Genomic DNA, 17,957 nt, shown 5'->3' with positions numbered 1-17,957 from the left:
TCCAAGAACTCAGAAGATCTTTCCATCTTCTAAGGTCTTCTTCAATCTCTTTCTTTACTGTTCTGTAGTTTTCATTGTAAAGATCTTTCACATCTTTTGTTGGATTTGTTCCCAAGTATTTTATTATAATATATTTTATTTTTTGAGGCTACATTGAACGCAATAGTTTTCCAAATTTCTCTTTCAGTTGATTCATCATTGGTGTATAGGAAAGCAATTGATCTATGGATGCTAATTTTATATCCTGCTACTTTGTGGAATTTGAATACGACTTCTAGAATCTTTCTGGTGGGTTTTTTGGATTTTTTAAATATAAAGTCATGTCTTCAGGGATAGTTGGAACTCTTCTTTCCAATTTGTATCCCTTTACTCATACATTGCTGGTGGGACTGCAAATTAGTATAACCACTATGGAAAACAATATAAAGATTTCTTAGAAAACTTGGAATTGAACCACTATTTGAATAAATTATCCCACTCCTCAATATATACTCAAAAAAATTAAAATCAGCATACTATAGGGACACAGCCACATTAATGTTTATAGTGGCTCAATTTACAAAGCTAAGCTATACAACTAAACTAGGTACTCTTCAACAGGGTTACTTGTTAAAATGGAATGTTATTCAGTCATAAAGAGGAACGAAATTATGGCATTTGCCAGTAAATACATGGAACTGAATGCTATTATGCTAAGTGAAATAATCTAGTCCCCAAAATCAAAGGTTGAATGTTCTCTCTGACATATGTATACTAACACATAATAAAGGGGAGAGGGAAGAATAGAAGTTCATTGGATTAGACAAAGGGGAATGAAGGGATGTGAAGTGGGATAACAATAGGAAAGACAATAGAATGAATGTGACATAAATTTCCTATGTTTATATATGAATATACAACTACTGAAACTCTGCATCATGTACAACTGTAAGAATGAGATCCTAATTAGAATAGGTAATACTCCATATATGAATAATATATGATAATACATTTTACTGCCATGTATATCTAAAAAGAGCAAATAAAAAAAAAAACAAGAAATACCATGTGTTCCATGGTTTCAAATATCATGTATAGGTTGATAGCCAACGAAACAAATTTTCAGCAAACATGCCTTCTGAATTCCAATTTATATTCCTTTACTCATACATTGCTGGTGGGACTGCAAATCCGTGCATCACTCTGGAAAGCAGTATAGAGATACCTTAGAAAAGTTGAAATGGAACCACTATTTGAACCAGTTATCCCACTCCTCTGTATATACCCCAAAGAATTAAAATCAGCATACTATATCAACACAGCCACATCAATGTTTATAGTAGCTCGATTTATAATAGCTAAGTTATACACCCATCCATTTTTTTTTCTTAGACTTCATAATTTATGTTCCACAGTGTTTTATATTTCAAATAGTATAAATACATGGGACTCACACATATTTTGCACCAAATCTATTACTCCTATATTTAAATAAAATTAAAATCTATCTGGTAACATAAATATGAAACTATACATCATACTTGTATTTTCCTCTTCTTTTATTTGAAAACTCAATTTTGTCAAAGTTTTATCTGATGAACTTTTTTAGCTTTACTTTAATCTGTCTCTTCTTTCCATTCCCAATATTATTTTTTAAATATTCCATTACTGTTTTTATTTATTTATTTGCTTAATGATCTTCTCAAATAGTGTCTGATTTTTGAAATTTCCCACCACGTCCTTTCCCCCAAATCCATTACTCACATGGCTTTCAGAATGATTTTTCATAAAAGTAATTTTGATGAATCATGTCAGTCTCTAGTGAAAGTCTTTTATTTATATCTCTCTCAGGGCACCTAATATTAGGACACAGTCTACATTCTGTAGTGTGGGTCTTTAATGATACATTTGAGTTTATCCCTGACCCTGGTTTTCATGTTATCTCCTCATGATACATGCTTCAGCATTGACTAGGGGCTTGCAATTTGTATCCATTTAATTTTATTCTCTTTAGTGCCTTTGTAAAAGTTAGTCCCCCTGCTTTTCTTCCTGATCTATATTTATCAGAATTCTGATAATATATATATATATATATATGTATGTATACACACATTTTTCAGAAGTCTGTTCTCAGGTATTATGTCTCCTAATAAATGCTATTTAAATTTTGAAAGGAGTTTTGGTCCTTATTTTATAAATCCTCTGTTCTTCTCTCATTATTACATTTGGATATGCAACTAAAATGTTATTTAGTAATCACATTTTCTTATCTGATTCTTTCATATGATTGTGAGTTTTTTTGTTTTTGTTTTTGTTTTGTTTTGATGACGAAACCAAATCTTTTCTGTGTCTTAACAGTAACTCTTATTATGTGTAGTAATAATAACAAAAATAATAATGACAGAATAGCAGTGACAATTCCATCATTTTAAAACATTATAGGAAAAATGGAGTTAAAACAATTTAATTATCCTAATCTATTTTATACTTATAATAGCACTATGAGATGGACACTCTTATTTTTCTTACAGAGCAGATTAAAAACAAAACAAAACAAAACCTTAGGCCAGAAAGGCTAAGTAATTGTCCCATAGCATAGAAATGTCAGACAGATCTGAATTTCAATGAAGATGACAAGGTATCTGTGCCCATGCTCTTAAGCACTATACTCTCTGTAAGTACTTTCTGCTATTTTTAATGACACAAATGTGATCTCATTGGCCAACACAAGTAGTACCTTAGAAGATTTTGAAGAAAATATACTTAGGGGTAACATGCCAATATGAAATGATGTAATAATTATACTATTAAAATATAACAATGATTTTGGACAAATTACTTAGCCTCTTTAGCCTTAGTTTCCTCATGTGCAAATTGAGAATAATGATGATACCAATTATATTGTTATTACAAAAAATTAATCAAATGATTAAAACATTTAGAATGTATATGACACAAATTTTACGTTCAATAAATGTTAGCTGCTTCATTTTTATCATCATTATCATCATTTTTACTGTACGGTATCCAGAGAAGCATCAGGTTGTCTTTCTAAGATCCTAGGTTTGCTAAATCTAACCTGAATGCTTTCTGACTCTGAACATCAAAGCAAGAAGTACTAATGAAAATTTTTATTAAGTAGGCAAAATTTATGAAGAAACAGTTTCCACAAAATCCTAATAGTACAATTACCTCCTTGAATACCTTATTTCTTGCACTTTTTTGTTGTACCAATAAATGTTCTTCAGGTACAAAAAACAGAAGCAGATCCTATGTATTTTTGGAAAAAAAGAGATTAATGTTATAGGAATACTGAACTATGAAATAAAATGGAGTTTTGAATGACCAAGTCTCATATAGGACAAACAACATGAAATGCTTCTTTATAAGAAATTGTTTGAAAAGTTAAACAAGCAAAATATGGTTTATTAGACAAAAAAAAAAATAGATACTTGCACTTTTTGGACATCCCTGAAGATCCTTGGGTAAGGCAAATTCTCCCAAGGTATGGCATATTTCTTGAAAGGGAAGTGGCTTTGGCTCAGAATTTATGTGAAATTTGATTCAGTGTTTAGATAGTCTGGCTAGATGGCACAGGTCTAAGGATAAAGAATGTGGGGGAAGTAGTATGTGACTAGATCACTCTAAATAGATCCAGACCTGAACATTATTACTCCTTATGTAAAACCTGGACCTGTTGGTAAGAGTCCTAAATGCACAGGATGACTTTATTAATTTCAGTTATGGCTGTCTCCCTGAAAGACTAGTACTTGCTTAGTGCACTCATCATGAAAAAGGTCTTGGGAGATAGTACTATGAGGCATATCACAATCCCAATTACTCAGAAATCTGAGGCAGTAGGATAAAAAATTCTAGGCTAATCTCAGGAATTTAGCAAAGTCCTAAACAATTTGGCAAGACCCTGTCTCAAAATAATAATAATAATGATGATGATGATGATGATGATAATAATAATAATAATAATAATAATAATAATAAAATTGCAGCAGTTGGGGATATAACTCAGTGATAAAGTGTCCAATCACCAATACCAAAATAAAGTAAAATAAAATTAAAAAGTGGTCATGGAAAAGGGGTGTAGTTTATGGGAGGCTTGATTTCATGACATTTTATTCAACACAAATGACCTGAATTTTTTCTGAATTCTTAATCTGCCAGTGATATCTTCCAAATTAGCACATTTCTTCAAACATAACACTTGGTAACATTTTTGCAAATGGCTTACATTGGGTAAGCCATTTGAAATGGATTGCAGTAATCTGTCCTAAATATAATGAATATTTATTCTGTATCTAGATTTCCATTTCTTCTCCCTCATGTTATTTATCAATGTTGTTATCCTTGAACATATCAAATGCTTTGTATGGGAAACTCCTCAAAGTCACCTTGGTTCAAAGAACATATAAAGTAAAATAACTAAGCCATAAATTTACATCCATAAAATTGTTCTTTTCAATAAAGCTATGAACTCATTAAAAATATGGAAGCTAAAGTAACACCCAATTACTGCTAAGAGGCCATACTGGAATATGGCTTTAGATTGACTAAGCAAATAATCTGGCTAATATTGAACTTTACCCAGTTTATAAAACAGAGAACCAGAGCAGATAAAATGACCTATCTTCCCAAGACATACATAAATCATGGGAGATAACTGTGCATTTTGTAGGCACAATAACTCTCCAGTAGGGGCACAGGAAGATTTTGGCTTCACATATACAGATATTATTCAAAATATACTAAGAGTCATAAGTATAATGACCTCCAAAATAAATAGAAAGAATTCTGGAGTTGCATTAATAAATGCTCTCTTTTTTATAGGATGATATATCAGAAGTGAAGAACTTCTCACTAACATTTATTATTAATATATGGTAATAGATCTTCCACATTAAGGATATGTCAATTGGAATTTAACAGACTTTCCTGATTGCTATAAGGAGAATGAATTTTTCATGAGGCTGGTGTGGAGCAGAGAGACAAGAGGTGGGATGATGATGACTTTGAGTAGGTAGGAGAGGCAGAAGTAGAGAACAATGTTTAAATTTGTGATATATTTTAGAAATAAAATCAACAGAACTTGGAATGTGGAAGAAATATATCAGGAAGTATATCTTGGTGAATGAAAATGACCTTTATTGAGAAAGATAAACTCCAGAAGAATGTATTACTTTATTAGCAAGAGTTCACCTTCAGTCATTACAATTTTGAGATACCTAAGATACTCCAGATAGAATTTACATTTAACGCTCAGAAATGTACATGTGGGAGATGCCAGGATTTGTATATCTTTTAAAATCTTGGAAATAGAATGGCTCTTTGTGGTAAAACGTCTTGAATGGAAATACAATTGGATCCTCAAGTGGCCCTTGAGAACTGTCCCGTTTGTAATTCATTTTCTTAATGTAATATTTACTTATTTCAATTTGCATTCCTATTAATTTGAAGAAATAAAGAAAACCCATTATTTGAAAATGTCAAACTTTTTTTTGTGGACAGTAAATGTACAAGAGTAAACGCCTTGAAGCCATTTTCTAGTTCTCTCTTTTCTATCACACATCACATTCACTCTATCATTCATTTCTGCCAACTTTCCTTTTGAATATATTTCAACACTTTCTTTTATAACCCTTGTCCAAACTATGATGTCCCATTCTTCGTGTAGAAACAGGAGTCCTTCAGCACAGAAAGAAAATTACATTATTTTCCCCCTCAAAATCTCAACTGGTTACACTAAAACTACAATCCAGATTCCTCATAGAAGCTGGAAAGACCTATGCTGCTGTTTCTGTTTGTGTCTCTGGCCTTATCTTGGTCTTGTATGCCTCTTCATCACTCTCTTCATTCAATTCAAATTGTCCTCGTATATATTTTCTCCAAGCATTTCCCTTATGTTTTCTTCTAGTAGTTTCATAGCTTTCTGATATCCTTTTATATTGTTTAACCATTCTGTGTTGATTTTTTCACATGGTGAGAGATGAGGGTCTAGTTTCATTTTTCTGCATATGGACATCCAGTGTTCCCATAATCACTGCCTGAAGATGATGTTCTTTCCCTAGTTCATTATCAAGTCTGTTGCTGCCTTGGGACATTCATATCTGAAGATCCGTCTGCCTCTAGAGCTCATTCCCTACATATGACAAAGCATTTTGTTCATTATGACATCTTCTCCAACACCAAATTCATAGTGACCTTCCCCATCCACCATATTTATGAGAGCTCTTGTTCTGGCCCCCCCTTACTATGCATACTCTTACTAGTTTTTTTTAAATTATTCTTACTAACTGGTTTCAAATTCACATATTAATTTGATTATTACCTCTCTCCCATTAGGAATTGAGATTTATGAGATTAGGGTTGTATTTTGATTATTTTACCTCCAGTGCTATACAGTATTCAAAATAGAGTAGGCAAATATTCATGATGTGAACAAATGAAGGTGACATATATAATATACCAGTATATGGATTTATATTTATAATTCATTTTTTTCAGGTAATATTTAAGTTACATTAAATATTAAATGTTAAAATCATACTATTTCAATGTACTTATCACATATTGTTTATAGAATGCCTTAGAAAATTAAAATTTCTGAATTCAGAGTGAAGAAAACACCTAAAAATTTCTCTATTAACAAATAATCCAGTGATGGCATTGAATGTCTTCTATTAGTCAGGGCTCTCTCTAGAGACAAAAACAAAAGACATATAGTCATGCAATCCCATGACTGTATTTTGGAAAACAACAAACCATATATATGACAATGGTCCCATAAGATGATAATGGAGTGAAAAATTCCTATCACCTTAGATGTTGTAACTCTTAAGAGTTGTAGAATAACATGACTCAAATGTTTGTGGTGATGCTGCACTGATGGTTGTATCAAGATACATCATGTACAATTATATACCCTAGATTACTGCAGACTATACCACCTAGGTTCGCATAAATATATTCTATGATGGTCATACGGTGACAAAATTGCCTAAGGATGCATATCTCAGTATACATCAGTATCCCGTTTTTAAGTGATACATGATTGTGTATGTGTGTACGTGTATGTGTGCATTTCCTTGTAATATGGCTTGATCTGGAACATCCCCTCCAAGGCTCAAGTGTTGATGGTTTGGTCCCCAGTGCAGCATATTCAGAGGTGGGGCTATTAGGGGGTGATTATTTTTATTAAGACTGAATGGATTATTTGGAGGTGATAGAAACACAAGAAAGTGGGTCCTAGAGAGAGGAGGTAGATTACTGAGGACATGACCTGAATTTTTTTGTTTCTTGTCCCTGTTCCTTTCACTTACTCCTTCTTGACTACCAAGAGTTGAACAGTTATCCTCTACCATGCCCTTCTGCTAGGATGTTCTGCCATGCCTCAGGCCCAAAGCAATGGAGGTGATAGACCATGAACTATATCTCTAAAACCAGGAGCTAAAATAACCTTTTCTCCTTGAAGTTGTTTATGTCAGGTATTTTAGTCACATGAAAGAATAGTTCACACATGCGCACACATTATAATGGAATTGGTAAACATGAACATGATTATGGCAAATGAGAATTTCAACTATAGCCTGTTTGCAAGCTGGAGTCAGTCACAGGCATGTTGGCAACACAGCTCAATCCAATTTCAAATGCTTCAGGAAAAAAAAAATAAGCTAATGGTGTAATCGAAGTCTGAATCTGAAGGCCTGAGAATCCTGGAGGCTACTGGTATAAATCTTGGAGTCCCCAAACCAGGAAACCTGAGTTTTGTTGTACAAGGATAGGAGAGGAAAAGTGTACCTCAGCTCCTGAAAACAGCTGAATACATTGGCCTTTTCTCTGTTCCCCCCCCCGCCCCCGCCCCTAGGTGCCTAGCGAATTGCAAGATCCTGCCCACACTAAGGGTCGAGCTTCCCCACTGAAGCCACTGAGACTCCTCTGTGCTAGTCTCCTCTGGAGATACCCTCACAGACATGCTCAAAAACAATGCTTTACCAGGTCCTTAGTTATTCCTTCTCACAGTCAGTTGACACCTGTCATTTACCATCACTCTTCTCTCTGGTACTCCATATACTTTTCAAATCAACCTCGACAGGTTTGTTTTCAATTGCTAAGAGAGGAACTTTGGGGAATATTTTTTTTTTTTTGTCACAGATGTATCTACCTGTAGCCACCCTTAAGATATTTAGTATCTTTATTGGTCTGCACTTTCTTTTTGCATTAACAAGAATTTCTCCATGACAAGGTTTTGCTCTATTGGTTAATTCTGATGCTCATTAAAATACAGTGAGATTTTGCTGAATCCATTGAATACTACTTATGTTTTAATGAGCATTAATGAGCTTTGTGATTGTCCTGTGGAGCAAAACTCATATCTCATTAGGTGGATTCCCAAAATGCCTAAAGGTGAGCAGACACAGCTTTAGATATATAAGGTAATTTCATACTTAATTAGTTCCTTACTTGCCACACCACAGATACACATCCAGAACTGTGGCTTGAAATGGCAAGCTTGATGTTTGCTGTAACAAGTCAGTGAAGTGGTAGAATTCACAGAGAGCCTTTGTGAGTGGTTTGAGGCCATTCTTTATTATATTAATAAATAGGCATGTTATGAATCGATTCACAGAAAATAGAGTATAAGGAAGGAGAGTTAAATGATTTCTAACTTAAATTGCCATTACTTTGTACTTTGTGTAGGCTATCACATTGCATCATACCTATGCACATAGATTCAAGATGCACATGTCAATGATATTGGTTGCTTTCCTTAATTATGTGCTTCTCATGTGACAGGGAATTTACATATCATATATTTTCTTTCTAATGAAACCCTGAGAGTGGGAACTCTTATTTTACTTTATGAATAACAAAGATGATATATGTAGTGTGTAAGTTACTTGCTGGATGAATTTGCCAGGGACTTCTGTAAACAAATATCTCTGATTGAAATATATGTTCTGTTATGTAAACATAAATCATGTACACACACACACACACACACACAAACATACAGCATATATATCATAGTTCTACAGCTGGGAAGTCCATGATCAAGTTATCAAGTTGTCAGTGGGTTTGGCTGTTCTTGAGTCCTCTCTATTTGATTTTCAGATGGGCACTAGTTTTCTGTGTCCTTCCACGACTTTCTCTTTGTGTGCATATCCCTGGTGTCTCTTCTTCTTCCTAAAAGAAACCAGTCATACTGGATGAGAACTCTCCCTTAAGACAATATTTAAATTTAATTATCCCTTTTAAATACCTATCTCCAAATATAGTTACATCCTATGGTACTGTGGGGGTGTTGTGGTTTGAATATGCTTTGTATATCCTCCAAGGATTCATGTGTTGAAATTAAAGTCTCATTGTATGTTACTATTGGAAACTTAATCTGACTATTATGTGGAGAGTTTTGGTCTTTGGTAATTGACTAAGACTAGATAACATAAAACAGGGGGCTCCTGTGTTGTTGAATTCTGGTGGCTTTAGAAAAAGAGGGAAAGACACCACCCATGCTCTCTGTCTCTTGCCATGTGACACCCTGTACTGACATGAGATTGTGTCAACATGATTATCACCAACTGTGACCCTTTTACCTTGGACCGCCAGAACCATAAGCCAAAATAAAGTAGCCTGCTTCAGATATTTTTTAAAAAATAATAATGCAAAACAGATAAATATGGAAAACGGGTACCAGGCATGGGTTGTTACTTATAAGGAACATTTACAATGTGAATTTGGTCTTGGAATTGAGCTACTGACAGAGATTGAAAGACTTGGAATGGAAGGCTGAGAGAACCTAAAATACTACAAATGGAACATTACAGTGATGCTGGTGAGGGCTCAGAAGATGAAGATACTAGGGTAGTAGTTTCCAATGGAAATGAGGATTACAATGAAATTGGAGAAATGTACATCCTTGATATGAAGTGGCAAAGAACATGACTGCACTGTGCATGCCGTAATACGTAATGGGAAGCTGAAATTTTAAAGGCTACACTAGTTTATTTGATGGAAAAAATTTCAAAACAACAAATCTTTCAGCTGTGGCATGGTGATTATCAGCTTCTGTTAGTCATATTTACAGTGAAACTTGTAAACAAAAGGAAGCAGAGCAAAAATATTTGGAAAATTTGTATCCTCACTAGGGAAGAAGCAAAGAAAAAACATCTAATGATGGGCCTGAGAAACCGCTTGCTGAAGATATTGACACAGGTAAAGTGGTCCAGTTGTTTTGCATCAGTCAAATGGAATAACATTGCTAGGACATCTCAGAAATCTTTTAGGCGTCTGCTTCTATCAAAGGCCCAGAGAACTTCCAGGGAGAAATGATTTCTGGGTTTCCCAGGTAATCTCCATTCATTCACTCATTGCCCCAAACTACCTTTTTATTTGTTTCCTTGTTTTCAATCTTAGAAGCAGTCTATGGGTATCACTGGGATTCAAGCAAACCTGGTGTTGGGGCAAGACCTTAGAATTCCCACTGTACTCAGTATGCCGGTAGGCAGAAAGCAAGAGTTATGGTATCATGGCATCTTCCACTGAGACATCAAAGTAAAAGTTGAGAGTCCAAGTCAAATTCTGCCTCTAGAAAGGTCCTGACAGAGAGTCCTCAATGTGTAGATACGTGATAAAGCTATGTGAGTGAAACTGAGGCAGGGAACCTAGAAATGTATAGCTACATGTAACTTTCAACACTTACCTGGGAAAATCTTCAGGAAGCATGTACAATCAACTTGAGAAAATAATCATGTGGCCTTTGACCAGCAAAGCCATAGAACAGGGTCTTTTCAAGGTTTGGTGGCCCATTCTATGCCATCATGTGCACAGGTACAAATATCTGCCGTGCTGCTTTTGTGTCTTTCTTTTTACCTTTCTACTTACCTATTCTTTCCTTTTGGAATATAAGTGTATATCCTGTACCTGTTTCATCATGATTGGAGGCAAATAGCTTGTTTACATTTTGTAGACTTACAATAGTGAGAAGTTTGCTTGGCATCTCAGAGGAGAGTTTAGGGTTGAACATTGGAATTAATGCTAGAATAAGTTATGACTCTGAGATTTTGGGGAATGGGTGTATTTTATTTTGCATTATGAGAAAGGCATAAACCTTGGAGTCCAGAGTAAAAATGCTTTGGTTTGGATATAACTTGAGTATGTCCCCTAAGCTTCATGTGCTGAAATTTTATCCCCATTTTAAGACATTAAGATGGTAGAAACTTCATATAACTATGGGGCCTTTGAGAATGAGAAGTGTCAAAGAAGATTATCAGAGTTCAACCCCTATTATTGAATACTTTGGGCTTTATAAGGATAGGAAGAAAGACTACAATGTGTGCACTTCCTGTTCTTCCTTTGTGACATCCTACACCATCTTGGGACTCTAGCAGCAAGTACTACATTACCAGGTCCAGTTCCTTGATCTTAGAACTCCAGAACTGTAAGCCAAAATAAACTTCTTCATAAACTACCCTGCCTCAGATAGTTTTTAATTATAATGAGAAATAGATTAACATAGGTGAGGAACTCAGCTTATTAATTATGAAATTTGGAAACAAATCATTCCATAACAATTGTCAAATGTCATCACACTGCTGGTAAGCGGCAGATCTCTGATTTGAATTCAGCTTTCTCTAACTTCAAAGTACAGGTCCTCTTCTTTATATTCTGTAATGTAAATTTGAATGGATTCAGAGAGAAGGGTATTAAGCTTAAGAAGATCAATTCATTTGAAGGAACAAAAGCAGTTCGTTGTTTCATTATAACAAATGACAGACAATTTCAGTTTGTCTCGTGATTTTTCCACTCCAATTTATTTCCAAAAAATATTTTCTTTTATGTAATGTAGAAAATCAATCTAAGTAATGATACCTATTTTTTTCTAAAATTCATTAATCTTTATAGTAAATTATTGAAAATCATTGTTTTCAGGTGATTTGTGGAATATTATTCCCAGCACATTTTATTAAAGATGGGACTCTAGTTGATATTATCTCTTGCTATACAACTAGGTAGAAAGAATGGAGTAAAATTTCTTTTATTATTAATAGTTAATGCAGCAAGGCTGGTAAGTCAGAAAATGGGGGTTTCCTCAGAATTGTGCTACTGTCTTGGGGCAGCTAACAGGTGTCTGCTCTTATTTAAGTTGAAGTAGAGGCACTTGAGCCTCTGATTTGTGGCTCTGATTATATCTGTTCTACATACATACCATGTATCAAACACACTTGCTTTCACACACATGCAAAAATCATACTGGACATGGCACACATCTTGAAAAGATCCAGAGAACTGAGTGTTGAATACCAATTACCTAATCATTATGACACTATACCTATGGAGTTCCCAAACAAAAACTCTTTGTGTATTTTCCTATATCATGTTGTTTACAATGGAGGTATAGATTCAGGCAACAGTGAATTTGAATACCTCATGATGCTTACCCCATGGCTTCCAGAAAATCCACCTTGTCTTTCTAGGACCTGGTCAATTTACATGGATAAGGCTTGAGGATTAGGGATACAGTATTTATTTTCAAAGCATATTGAAGGCCTGTGTCAGTCATTGATAAACTGACATGGTCGTCTTTTTAAAGACAATTTATCCTTTTTTAATTTAATTATGTGGTGATTTACTTAAAAGGCTACCTTCCCCATTGACATATATTCTATGGAATTATACATTGTGTTATTTTTTAAAAAATATTTGCATAGCTAAATCTTGATACAGTGTTTGACATATAGGAGTCCCAATAGGTATCTATTGAAAAAATGAGTAAATAAATGAAGCTTTATGATTTTCATGCTAAGAAGAGAAATGATTCAATATTTTCCCTCTTTGTTGAGTTGCAGTTCAAGGACAGGAAAATTTCACCTGAAGGATTCTTATTCTTTTTCATGAATTCTGGTATGCTTAATTTTTCTTATATACTTTTGTCTTCAGTATGTAGTTGAAGAACATTCAGGTTAACTTGGTCTGCTGTTATGCTGAAAGTACATCTTAGAAAAAACTATGATCTTATTCCAAGATAGATTTTAGTTTTTTCAACAATTATGTGCCAAGCATTCTTGTAGGCCCTTGAGAAATATCCATCAACAATACAGAAAATAATCTTCCTTGTGGGATGGCAAAATTAGATTGAAAATATAAGTGAGTGGAATACTGCGTTTATTTGTTAGTATCCATTATTATGGAAAAAGAAAATGAGTAGAAAAGGTGAAAAAGATGTAGATTTGATAAATGCCAAGTAGAAAGCATAGCTCTCTCTGAGAAACTGCAATTTGAATAAAGATTTATGGGAGCTACTGGACTATGTCCCAAAATATTTGGGAAAAAAAAAGACCAGACCATTACAGGCAGAAATAACTGCTCCAAAGAGGTCTTAAGGTGAGACAAATAAGAGGAGAATGGGGCTAGAGAAGAGGAAGGGAGAAGGTAAAAGCAGAAGGAGGTGAGGTCAGCCAGACAAGAGGTCGCATTTTTTTTTTAATTAATTTTTATTGTAGGTTGTTCAAAACATTACATAGTTCTTGATATATCATATTTCACACTTTGATTCAAGTGGGATATGCGCTCCCATTTTTACCCCATATACAGATTGCAGAATCACATCATTTGCACAACAATTGATTTACATATTGCCATTCTGGTGTCTGTTGTATTCTGCTGCCTTTCCTATCCTCTACTATCCCCCCTCCCCCCTCCCCTCCCCTCTTCTCTCTCTACCCCCTCTACTGTAATTCATTTCTCCCCCTTATATTTTTCCTCCTTTCCCCTCACTTCCTCTTGTATGTAATTTTGTATACCCCTGAGGGTCTCCTTCCATTTACATGCAATTTCCCTTCTCTCTCCCTTTCCCTCCCACCTCTCATCCCTGTTTAATGTTAATCTTCTTCTCATGCTCTTTGTCCCTACTCTGTTCTTAGCTACTCTCCTTATATCAAAGAAGACATTTGGCATTTGTTTTTAAGGGATTGGCTGGCTTCACTTAGCATAATCTGCTCTAATGCCATCCATTTCCCTCCAAATTCTATGATTTTGTCATTTCTTAATGCAGAGTAATACTCCATTGTGTATAAATGCCACATTTTTTTTATCCATTCGTCTATTGAAGGGCATCTAGGTTGGTTCCACAGTCTTGCTATTGTGAATTGTGCTGCTATGAACATGGATGTAGCAGTGTCCCTATAGTGTGCTCTTTTTAGGTCTTTAGGGAATAGACCGAGTAGGGGAATAGCTGGATCAAATGGTGGTTCCATTCCGAGCTTTCCAAGAAATCTCCATACTGCTTTCCAAATTGGCCGCACCAATTTGCAGTCCCACCAGCAATGTACAAGAGTACCCTTTTCCCCACATCCTCGCCAGCACTTGTTGCTGTTTGACTTCCTAATGGCTGCCAATCTTACTGGAGTGAGATGGTATCTTAGGGTGGTTTTGATTTGCATTTCTCTGACTGCTAGAGATGGTGACCTTTTTTTCATATACTTGTTGATTGATTGTATGTCCTCCTCTGAGAAATTTCTGTTCAGGTCCTTGGCCCATTTGTTGATTGGGTTATTCGTTATCTCATTGTCTAATTTTTTTAGTTCTTTGTATATTCTGGATATTAGGGCTCTGTCTGAAGTGTGAGGAGTAAAGATTTGTTCCCAGGACGTAGGCTCCCTATTTACCTCTCTTATTGTTTCTTTTGCTGAGAAAAAACTTTTTAGTTTGAGTAAGTCCCATTTGTTGATTCTAGTTATTAACTGTTGTGCTATGGGTGTCCTATTGAGGAATTTGGAGCCCGACCCCACAGTATGTAGATCATAGCCAACTTTTTCTTCTATCAGACGCCATGTCTCTGATTTGATATCAAGTTCCTTGATCCACTTTGAGTTAACTTTTGTGCATGGCGAGAGAAAGGGATTCAGTTTCATTTTGTTGCAAATGGATTTCCAGTTTTCCCAACACCATTTGTTGAAGATGCTATCCTTCTTCCATTGCATGCTTTTAGCCCCTTTATCGAATATAAGATAGTTGTAGTTTTGTGGATTGGTTTCTGTGTCCTCTATTCTGTACCATTGGTCCACCCGCCTGTTTTGGTACCAGTACCATGCTGTTTTTGTTACTATTGCTCTGTAGTATAGTTTGAAGTCTGGTATAGCTATACCGCCTGATTCACACTTCCTGCTTAGCATTGTTTTTGCTATTCTGGGTCTTTTATTTTTCCATATGAATTTCATGATTGCTTTCTCTATTTCTACAAGAAATGCCGTTGAGATTTTGATTGGCATTGCATTAAACCTATAGAGAACTTTTGGTAATATCGCCATTTTGATGATGTTACTTCTACCTATCCATGAACAGGGTATATTTTTCCATCTTCTAAGATCTTCTTCTATTTCTCTCTTTAGGGTTCTGTAGTTTTCATTGTATAAGTCTTTCACCTCTTTTGTTAGGTTGATTCCCAAGTATTTTATTTTCTTTGAGGATATTGTGAATGGGGTGGATGTCCTCATTTCCATTTCAGAGGATTTGTCGCTGATATACAGGAATGCCTTTGATTTATGCGTGTTGATTTTATAGCCTGCCACTTTGCTGAATTCATTTATTAGCTCTAATAGTTTCTTTGTAGACCCTTTTGGGTCTGCTAGGTATAGAATCATGTCATCTGCAAATAGTGATAATTTGAGTTCTTCTTTTCCTATTTTTATGCCTTTAATTTCTTTCGTCTGTCTAATTGCTCTGGCCAGTGATTCGAGAACTATGTTGAACAGAAGTGGTGAGAGAGGGCATCCCTGTCTTGTTCCAGATTTTAGAGGGAATGCCTTCAGTTTTTCTCCATTCAGAATGATGCTAGCCTGAGGCTTGGCATAGATTGCTTTTACAATATTGAGGTATGTTCCTGTTATCCCTATTTTTTCTAGAGTTTTGAACATAAAGGGATGCTGTACTTTGTCGAATGCTTTTTCCGCATCTATCGAGATGATCATATGGTTCTTATTTTTAAGCCTATTGATGTGGTGAATAACATTTATTGATTTCCGTATATTGAACCAGCCTTGCATCCCAGGGATAAATCCTACCTGATCATGGTGCACAATTTTTTTGATATGTTTTTGTATCCGGTTCGCCAGAAGTTTATTGAGGATTTTTGCATCTAGGTTCATTAGAGATATTGGTCTGTAGTTTTCTTTCTTTGAAGTGTCTTTGTCTGGTTTAGGAATCAGGGTGATGTTGGCCTCATAGAATGAATTTGGTAGTTCTCCCTCTTTTTCTATTTCCTGAAATAGCTTCAAAAGTATTGGTATTAGTTCCTCTTTAAAGGTTTTGTAAAACTCTGCTGTATACCCATCCGGTCCTGGGCTTTTCTTAGTTGGTAGTCTTTTGATGGTATCTTCTATTTCCTCAATTGATATTGGTCTGTTTAGGTTGTCAATATCCTCCTGACTCAATCTGGGCAAATCATATGACTTAAGAAATTTATCGATGCCTTCACTATCTTCTATTTTATTGGAGTATAAGGATTCAAAATAGTTTCTGATAATCTTCTGTATTTCTGAAGTGTCTGTTGTGATATTGCCTTTTTCATCCCGTATGCTGGTAATTTGAGTTCTCTCTCTTCTTCTCTTCGTTAGCGTGGCTAAGGGTCTGTCGATTTTATTTATTTTTTCAAAGAACCAACTTTTAGTTTTGTCAATTTTTTCAATTGTTTCTTTCGTTTCGATTTCATTAATTTCAGCTCTGATTTTAATTATTTCTTGTCTTCTACTTCTTTTGCTGTTGTTTTGCTCTTCTTTTTCTAGGATTTTGAGTTGAAGTATTAGATCATTTATTTGTTGGTTTTTTCTTTTTCTAAGGAATGAACCCCAAGCAATAAATTTTCCCCTTAGAACTGCTTTCAATGTGTCCCATAGATTCCGATATGTTGTGTCTGTGTTTTCATTTATCTCTAAGAATTTTTTAATTTCCTCCTTGATGTCTTCTATAACCCATTGATCATTCAGTAACCTATTGTTCATTCTCCATGTGATGCATGATTTTTCCTTACTTCTTTTATCGTTAATTTTCAATTTCATTCCATTATGGTCAGATAAGATGCATGGTATTATCTCTACTCCTTTATATTGTCTAAGAGTTGCCCTGTGACATAATATATGATCTATTTTTGAGAAGGATCCATGTGCTGCTGAGAAAAAAGTGTAACTGCTTGATGTTGGGTGGTATATTCTATATATGTCAATTAAGTCTAGGTTATTAATTGTGTTATTGAGCTCTATAGTTTCCTTATTCAACTTTTGTTTGGAAGATCTGTCCAGTGGTGAGAGAGGTGTGTTGAAGTCTCCCATGATTATTGTATGGTGGTCTATTAGACTCTTGAACTTGAGAAGAGTTTGTTTGATGAACATAGCTGCACCATTGTTTGGGGCATATATGTTTATGATTGTTATGTCTTGTTGGTGTATGGTTCCCTTAAGAAGTATGTAGTGTCCCTCTTCATCCCTTTTGATTAACTTTGGCTTGAAATCTATTTTATTTGATATGAGTATGGACACTCCTGCTTGTTTCCGAAGTCCATATGAGTGATATGATTTTTCCCAACCTTTCACCTTCAGTCTATGTATGTCTTTTCCTATCAAATGCGTCTCCTGAAGGCAGCATATTGTTGGGTCTTGTTTTGTGATCCATTCTACTAGCCTGTGTCTCTTAATTGGTGAGTTTAAGCCATTAACATTTAGGGTTATTATTGAGATATGGGTTGTTCTTCCAGCCATATTTGTTTATTTATGTTACTAAACATGGTTTGTTTTCCTCTTTGATTATTCCCCCCCCCCCTTTACTGTACTACCTCCCGCTGTTGGTTTTCATTGATATTTTCCATTTCCTCTTCCTGTAATATTTTGCCAAGGATGTTTTGAAGAGATGGTTTTCTAGCTGCAAATTCTTTTAACTTTTGTTTATCATGGAAGGTTTTAATTTCATCTTCCATCCTG

The sequence above is a fragment of the Callospermophilus lateralis genome, chromosome 8 (genome assembly GCF_048772815.1).
Source record: "Callospermophilus lateralis isolate mCalLat2 chromosome 8, mCalLat2.hap1, whole genome shotgun sequence".
In the NCBI taxonomy this organism is placed as follows: domain Eukaryota; kingdom Metazoa; phylum Chordata; class Mammalia; order Rodentia; family Sciuridae; genus Callospermophilus; species Callospermophilus lateralis.
This window is presented reverse-complemented; position numbering follows the sequence as displayed.